This window comes from Rhodamnia argentea, chromosome 4 (assembly GCF_020921035.1).
Source record: "Rhodamnia argentea isolate NSW1041297 chromosome 4, ASM2092103v1, whole genome shotgun sequence".
NCBI lineage: Eukaryota > Viridiplantae > Streptophyta > Magnoliopsida > Myrtales > Myrtaceae > Rhodamnia > Rhodamnia argentea.
In genome coordinates this window covers 1,064,236-1,073,379 of record NC_063153.1, presented here as the reverse complement: position 1 = coordinate 1,073,379, position 9,144 = coordinate 1,064,236, and the positions used below count along the sequence as shown (strand labels likewise).

At 45.1% G+C, this 9,144-nt stretch overlaps 1 pseudogene; it reads right to left on the bottom strand.

Annotated features, from left to right (window-relative positions):
* Nucleotides 1–4,249: 4,249 nt before the first annotated feature.
* LOC115733111 lies at nucleotides 4,250–8,270 on the bottom strand (annotated as a pseudogene).
* Between the last annotated feature and the right edge of the window lie 874 nt (nucleotides 8,271–9,144).

Here is a 9,144-nt window from a genome sequence, read left to right as displayed (position 1 = left end):
GGGCAAATATTGACACCTGATTTTTTTTTAATCAAATTTTCATTAGTTTTATTTTCTAAAAAAAATTCTCAAAAATTCATAAAAAATCAAAAAATTGAAAAATCATGTTTGGTAGCCTTGGCCAAGCATAAGGAACCAATTTTGAACAAAAAATAATTTTTCCTATTTTTCACATTTTTTTAATATTTTCGAAAAATAGGAAAATCTTTGAAAATTCATGAAAAATACTTTTCGAGGTCACAAAAATATAAATCAAAAATTGAATTCAATTTTAGGTGTTTCTTCATAACACTAAAGATTGAATTCACATAAAAAATACAAATTGAGTCTTTTTATTTGCAATTTTTGCACATTTTAAGTCTAGACATTCAATTGCGATCCTTTCAAGCTTCAATTTGATCAATTGCATCTCCAATTTGCGCGGATTGTACGAATTGGGCAAGAACTTCCAAAATTTTTGCAATTTAGTCCCTCAACTTACCAATTTTTGAAATTACTTTTAATTGAGGAACTTTCGTGGTAAAATTGGACCGTCCGCCTAGGTTTTCATATATTCTAAATCGACTGGCATAGGTGGTTTGGTCCAATTTGATCAATTAGGCACTCAATTGAAGTTTCCCCAATTTGGGAATTTAGGAAAATTTGGGGTTTTTGTAGAAATTGATAAAAACTTTTGGGCAAAATCACATTTCTAGATAGAATTCAAGCCCCTAAGTTCAATTTTGAAGTTTAATTGCAAAAATTCCCCACGGATTTTAATTAATCTTGAAAATTCCAAGTTGAACCGGTTTAGACCGGTCTGACCGCCGGTCGGACCGGTCGAACCTGTCACGCCCCGATCCCCGGGCCCACAACAACCCTACCAAAACGCCTCAAGTCATAAAAGGATGACGTCCCGGGCACGTCATCGACCCATTATTTTTATCTTTTATTAAGCGCATACGGAACGTGAAACTCCCAAAAAAAATTATAAAATACACGGGGATAGAAAAGCAGGAAATCACACCGGACAATTCTTTTTATTTATTTACTGTTAACCCTAGGAAGAACGTATATATACAAACCCTACCTCATGGCCACTTCCTATAACCCTCCAAAAAATACCAGATCGGGATATGGGTTAACACTACTCCGTACTACTCAAAAAGAATCTGCGAGCACTTCCAGCTTCCAAAGCTAAGGACCCGAAAAATTGTTAACCACAACGGGGTGAGATATAAAATCTCGGTGAGTCAACGCCTAAGTCCGAGTAGGACATTGACTCGCTCAAGACATCCTAAGCATGCAATACAATAACAATGGTAACTCAAAAGCGTGCGATCCTTGCAACGCTTCACCAATCACAAAGTCAAATCCAAAACCAACAATCACCATCAAGTACATGCAGGCTTACCTCGCCTTGGGCCACACATTAAACAGTTCATATTTAACATGCAATCAACTGCATACAATCAAGCCACATAACCAGAACACTAATCATAAATTGCATGCAAAATGCACCACACGTATTCCAGTTATTAATGACCGTTCCCGGTCTTAGCAAAACCATGCTCTTCCGGCAAAACCAGGCACCGTTCCATTCCTTCGGCAACGGCAACCGACAAACCATGTGGTTCCAAGTACCCTTGGCATGGATTAACAATCAGGCATTCCCGTAGGGAGCGTCGGTCCGTCACAAGCTGCGACCGGCATCTAATAAGTCGTGTGGTTCCAAGTACCCTTGGCACGAACTTACCAGGCTCGAACCCACGTACCCGGGGGTCGGCTTTGTCCTCACGTACCCGAGAAGACAGTATCCATTATGTGACCACACACGCACGACAGGCAACCAGCCAATTTATATCTTTGCATTTAACCCAATGCACATACACAAACAATCGTGCTCAAAACTTGGCTCGAGGCCATTCTCATGCTTAAAATATCAGTCCACACGTGATCACATAAATACACATATTGTCCATATAGGACAATCAGTCATCAAATTCACACCGGTCGGGACACTCAACAATCACCAGACAATCACCCAACAATAATAATTCAATAATTAATTAACAATTAAATAATTATCGCGGTACTAATTAATTGATTTAATTACAACTTAATTAAAAATTAATAATACTCAAACATAAATAATTAAATCTATCTTAATTAATTAACCCGACTTTAATTAATTAATCTATCGCAGTCAATTAATCCATGCTTCAATTAATTAACCCCTTAATAATAAACTGATCCAATTTCGGATAAATAGTACAATTATAATTAAAATAAATACATCTAGCACCCGCTAATTATTTTAATCGCAGTCCACAACAATTATTCTAAATCTCGAACGCAGTTAACAACCTAATCAAAGTTTAGGGGTCGACTCACAACTTCGACGTTCGATGTAGAGTCGGGCCCGAAGCGACGAAAATGGTGACACGGTTTGAATTGGGTCTCCGGCTACTGTTCGGGTCGGGTCGGGTCATTAGTTTTCGGGTAGGGTCGGTTTAGTTCGGGTACGATTCGGGTTAGGCTTAGCTCCGGGTCGGGTCGGTGGGGTTCGGGTCAGATCGGGGCATGGGTGGGGTTTTGGCCGCGGGTCTCCGGGTTCACGGTAGGGGCTTGGGTGGCTGGCCGAGCGGCGGCCGAGACGGCGGGACACGGCGTCGGGGTTGGTCCGCGGCGGTTGAGGCTCGAATGGGTCGCGGGCGGTGGGCGAGGGCGACGGGCAGAGGAGAGGGTAGATCTAGAGGTGAGAGGGGTCGCGGGTCCGTGGAGGCTCGGGTGAGGTTCGGCTGGCGGGTCTGCGGGCTAGGCGGCAGCGGCTTCGGCGGTGGGTCGGGACAAGCTCGGACGACTACGAATCTCCGGTGTCGGGGTCGCGAGCTCTCGGATCCGGGTCGGGTGGAGGCCGGAACAAGGTTGGGTCGGGGTCGTGGGTGAGCTCGAGCAACCGGCGCGAGGGCTCGCGGGTGACCGGCTAGTGGCGGCGGGCTGGCGGACGAAGGTGGTTGGGTGGTGGTGATGGCGGCGTCGGGCAAGGTGGGCCTGGAGGGGGGGTTGGTGCAGGAAACAAAAGAAACAAGAAGAAGAAGATGTACAGTGGGGTTTGTTGTCGGGCAGAAGAGAGAGGAAGAGAGAAAAGAAAAGAGGAGGGGGCAATCGGCACGTGGGGGAGGGAAAATAGAGAGAGAGAGAGAGAGAGCATTGATGGAAGAGAGAGAAAAGATGGGATGAGGTGATGGGGATGGGTTCACGTGGAGAGGGTTTCTGGTGGCGTGGAGAATGAGAGAAAAGAGAGAGAGAGAGAGAGAGAAGAAAAGTCAAAAGTAAACATTGGGGAGGGGGAAAAATCACGTGGGCGGCTAAAGAAGCAATTGGGAAGGGGGGTTTTCGGTCAACAAAGAAAAAGGGTAGGGCCATGGTCTCTTCAAATTAATTTTTTTGTCTTATACCACTAAAAATCTGAGGGCATTTTATTAAATTGATAAAATGGGTACCGGTAGTCATTTGGCTCAATCGACCGAGGGCAAAATTAGAATTTTGGCATTTAGGGTTCGGTCAAATCTGAATTTGCGCGCGAAGGGTCTTGATACTACGAGTCAACCTTTGATAATTGAAACTTGACTTTCTCTGACGGATGTCCCGGAACGACCAATCATCGTCTCTTAAATCCTCAAAATCCAAATTTTATTTTCCACGTTGAAATTCATAATTTTTCTTACAGACACCCAATTTCCGGGACGTCACAACTCTCCCCTCCTTAGGAAATTTCGTCCTCGAAATTGAAACACTGTCACATTTCTTCAAAAAGAAAAGGGTAAAAATTCTTCATAATTTCCTCATTTTGCCACGTCGCACCCTCGGTTCCATGATGTTGCCAAATCACTTTGACCATTGGGATCGTCTTCCTCCAAAGAACTTGCTCTTTCTTATCCACAATTTTCACCGGACGCTCCGTGTACGATACTCGCTCGTCCACTTCAATTTCCTCAAAACTCAACACATGAGCTGGATCAGGCTCATATTTTCTTAGCATCGACACGTGAAAGACGTCATGCACTTGAGCAACTCTCGGTGGCAATGCCAAACGATATACCAGATTTCCAATGCGCTCCAAAATTTCAAAGGGTCCCACATATCTTGGACTTAGCTTTCCTTTCTTGCCAAATCGAGATGTTCCACGCATCGGCGACACTTTTAAAAATACATGATCTCCCACTCGAAACTCCAAAGATTGGCATCTCTTGTCTGCATAGCTTTTCTAGCGGCTCTGTGCCGTCTTGAGTCTTTCTCTAATGACCTTAATGACTTCCAATGACTGATGTACCAACTCGGGGCCGGTGATATTTTTTTCACCGACTTCATTCCAACACATCGGCGTCCTACAAGCTCTACCATATAACGCTTCAAAAGGTGCCCTTTTGATACTCTGCTGAAAGCTGTTATTGTAGGCAAACTCAACCAAATGAAGCTGTTCCTCCCAGTTGCCTTTAAAATCCAAAACGCAAGCTCTCGGCATGTCCTCAAGTGTCTGAATCGTCCTTTCGGATTGGCCATCTGTCTGCGGATGATAGGCCATATTGAACTGCAGTTTTATCCCCAATGCATTTTGCAGACTTTTCCAAAATGTGGCGGTGAACTTGGGATCACGATCCGAAGTGATCGTCACCGGCACTCCATGCGATCGTACTATATGTCGCACATACAAGTCAGCATACCTGTCCAAAGTGAAGTCTTTTCGCACATCAATAAAATGAGCATATTTCGTCAATCTGTTTACCACAACCCAAATGGAATCATTGCCTCTCTGACTTCTTGGCGGTTCCATAACAAAGTCCATTGTGATATGCTCCCATTTCCACTCTGGAATTTCCAGTGGCTGCAGCAATCCACCAGGTTTACAGTGTTGCGCATTAACTTGCTGGCATGTCGGGCACTTCGCTACGTGCTTAGCTATATCAGCCTTCATACCATTCCATCAAAAATGTTGTCTCAAATTCTGATACATTTTCGTACTACCAGGATGAATACTGTAGCTGCTTCGATGTGCTCCCGATAAAGTTTCCTCCCTTAGACCTTCATCAGCAGGCACACACAGCCGTCCTCGAAACTTTAGTATTCCATCTTCGGTTACTTGGAAGTCAACCTTTCGCTTAGCCGAGCTCTCTTGCAAGATCTTTTGAATAGCAGGATCCGTCGACCGCAAGGCCTTAACCTTCGCCCGCACTTCCGGCTCAATTCTCAATGTAGCTACGAGACTCGACAGACGACTTACCTCAAGTTTAAAGTCCAAATCTCTCACTTCTTCAAGAAGATGCCATTCTTGGACCAGTAGTTGAGCAATCACCGATTTTCGACTTAGAGCATCTGCGACCTTGTTAGCTTTACCCGGATGATACAGGATCTCGCAGTCATAGTCCTTAAGCGGCTCCATCCAACGACGCTGCCTCATGTTTAACTCTTTACGAGAGAACAAATACTTAAGACTCTGATGATCCGTATACACTTGAAATCTTTCGCCAATCAAATAGTGCCTCCAGATTTTAAGAGCAAAAACAACAGCTGCTAACTCCGGATCATGCGTCGGATAATTCAATTCATGAGGCCTTAACCGACGAGACGCATATGCAACTACCTTTCCATGTTACATTAGCACACATCCCAATCCTTTGTGTAACGCGTCACTGTAAATCTCGAAACCTCCAGGACCGGAAGGTATTGTTAAGACATGAGTCGTGGTTAGCTTATGCTTCAGCTCTTGAAAACCACGCTCGCACTTGTTTGTCCACTCAAATTTCACGTCCTTTTTCAACAATCGCGTCAATGGCATGGCTATAGCAGAAAACCTTTCCACGAATCGTCCGTAGTAACCTGCCAATCCCAAGAAACTTCGAATCTCCGTTATCGTCGTAGGCCTCGGCCAATCCGTTACCGCTTCGATCTTAGCCGGATCAACGGAAATTCCTTCACCATATACCACATGGCCTAAGAATGCCACACGAGTCAACCAAAACTCGCATTTACTAAACTTGGCGTACAACCGATGGTCTCGAAGAGTCTGTAATATCGTCCTCAAATGCTGCTCATGATCCTTATAACTCCTCGAATACACTAAGATATCGTCAATAAACATTATGACGAATCTATCCAAATACTCCTTAAACACCCTATTCATTAAGTCCATAAAAGCAACAGGCGCATTTGTTAGACCAACGGCATTACGGTGAACTCATAGTGACCATAACGCGTCCTAAATGCCGTTTTCAGTATATCCTCCTTCCGAATCCTCAACCGATGATATCCCGTCCGTAAGTCGATCTTGGAAAATACCGAAGCTCCTTGAAGCTGGTCGAACAAATCGTCAATCCTTGGCAACGGATATTTATTCTTGAACGTCACCCGATTAAGCCGTGCGTAGTCTATGCACAGCCGCAACGATCCATCTTTTTTCCTCACAAACAATACAGGTGCTCCCCATGGTGACGCACTAGGGCGGATACAACCCTTATCCAACAATTCCTGCAATTGCACCTTCAGCTCCTTCATTTCCGATAATGCCATCCTATACGGAGCTTTAGAAATCTGCTCCGTTCGAGAGATTAACTCAATCACAAACTCGATCTCCCTATTTGGTGGCAAACCTGGCAACTCTTGGGGAAACACATCAGGAAAATCGCATACAATTGCGATGTCTTCCATCCTTGGCTCCTCAACAATGTGTTAACTACGGTCGCCAAATATCCTTGACTGCCACTTTCCAACGGACGAGTCGCTTCCAGCGACGAAACCAACAAAGTCGACGTTCCACCTTGACTACCAATAAACTCAAAACTAACCCCATTTAGCGGGTTAAACCGAATTGCCTTATGAAAGCAATCCATTGTGGCTCTTTGTTTTGTAAGCCAATCCATACCGACAATCACATCAAAATCATACATTTCCAGCACAATTAGATCTATCACTTCTTCGTGACCACCTATTGTCAACTTACAATCAGGACAACCTACTGCAGATATTACACTATCTTTTAGCGGCGTGGATATCTTAAAGACCGTTCCCGGTGATTTCGGACTCAACCCAACTAATTTAACAAACTGCTCAGCAACAAAGGAGTGCGTGGCTCCAGGATCAAACAACGCATATGCTATATGATCATGTAAGAAGACCGTACCAGTAACGGTCGGCGAATCCTTCGCCTCTTCCCCGGAGACCGCAAAAACTCTTCCTTGCGCTGGAGGTCGGCTTTGGTAATTCTGCTGCGTATTCCCACGCGGCTGTCCTCCTTGCTGTGATGGCGCCGGAACTCCTCTTTGCCTCTGTGGGCAATCTCTCACTTGGTGACCCATCCGACCACAACCAAAACAAGCTCCATTCCCGAAGGGACACGGGGTAGTCCCATGCCTCCGATTGCAAAATCGGCATATTCCACCGTTACCGGGAGCCGGCTTTCCCACGGCATTCCTCCGGTTAGGTGGGATGGTCGACCTTCCTCCCAACATTGGCCTTTTGCCAAATCTACGCTCATTTCTACCAGAGGGCACAAACCGTGATCCAGATGCAGCAGCCCTCTCTATCATATTTCTCTCGATCGGCTTGGCCCTTTCGTGCAGCTCATTGTAGTCTTTCAAGTTCAACGGCACCAACCGATCCTTCAGCTCTGGTTTCAACCCATCTCTAAACCTTCTTGCTCTGTCCACGGGATCTTCCACCATTCTAGGTGCATACATAGACAGCTCGAAAAACTTAGCCTCATACTGGTCTACGGACATCTGGTTTTGGCGCAGGCGCATGAATTTTGCCATATTCTGCTCCCGAGCACAATCGTAGAAATACTTATTATTAAACACCTCCACGAAGACATGCCACACCGGGATCGTACCTTCGGGGAAAACTCTACCTTGTGTAGCTTGCCACCAGGTGCTGGCATTCCCTTGCAACCGATAGGCTGCCAATGTCACCTTGTCCTCCTCATTGCACCTCGGTAGTGCAAAAGCTTTCTCCAGTTCCTTTATCCGGTGAGTGGCGGCCTCGGGATCGCCAACTCCAGAAAATTTTGGCGGCTTGAGGTCCAGGAATTGCTTCACCATCTTATGCATTAGTTGGCCACCATTCCATTTTCCAGCTAACGGGTCCTCGGGCGGAGCGGCAGCGGCGGCAGCTTGATTCCTCACTTGTTGCCCAACTATATCACCCGGAGCTTCCAATGCTCGTAGCAATCCATCTACTCGGGGGTCTTCTTGTGCTGCTCCCCCTCTAGCAGTCCTATCATTACGGTTGTTCATCTCACGGGTTGGTTACGGAGCCTTGTTCACCCCAAACAACACGTAATGAGAACTCAGGCTTATAGCCTTAAAACCTTAAGTAACAAACGCATGCACGAGATTTCAATCCTACTAACTATCCCATATCCCAACGCTCCTTATTACACCAAGCCATGACCAGGTAGTTTAGGTTGACCTTGCTCTGATACCACCTTGGGCGGGGTTGTCACGCCCCGATCCCCGGGCCCGCAACAACCCTACCAAAACGCCTCAAGTCATAAAAGGATGACGTCCCAAGCACGTCATCGACCCATTATTTTTATCTTTTATTAAGTGCATACGGAACGTGAAACTCCCAAAAAAAATTATAAAATACACAGGGATAGAAAAGCAGGAAATCACACCAGACAATTCTTTTTATTTATTTACTGTTAACCCTAGGAAGAACGTATATATACAAACCCTACCTCGGGGCCACTTCCTATAACCCTCCAAAAAATACCAAATCAGGATATGGGTTAACACTACTCCGTGCTACTCAAAAAGAATCTGCGAGCACTTCCAGCCTCCAAAGCTAAGGACCCGAAAAATTGTTAACCACAACGGGGTGAGATATAAAATCTCGGTGAGTCAACGCCTAAGTCCGAGTAGGACATTGACTCGCTCAAGACATCCTAAGCATGCAATACAATAACAATGGTAACTCAAAAGCGTGCGATCCTTGCAACGCTTCACCAATCACAAAGTCAAATCCAAAACCAACAATCACCATCAAGTACATGCAGGCTTACCTCATCTTGGGCCACACATTAAACAGTTCATATTTAACATGCAATCAATCGCATACAATCAAGCCACATAACCAGAACACTAATCATAAATTGCATTGAAAATG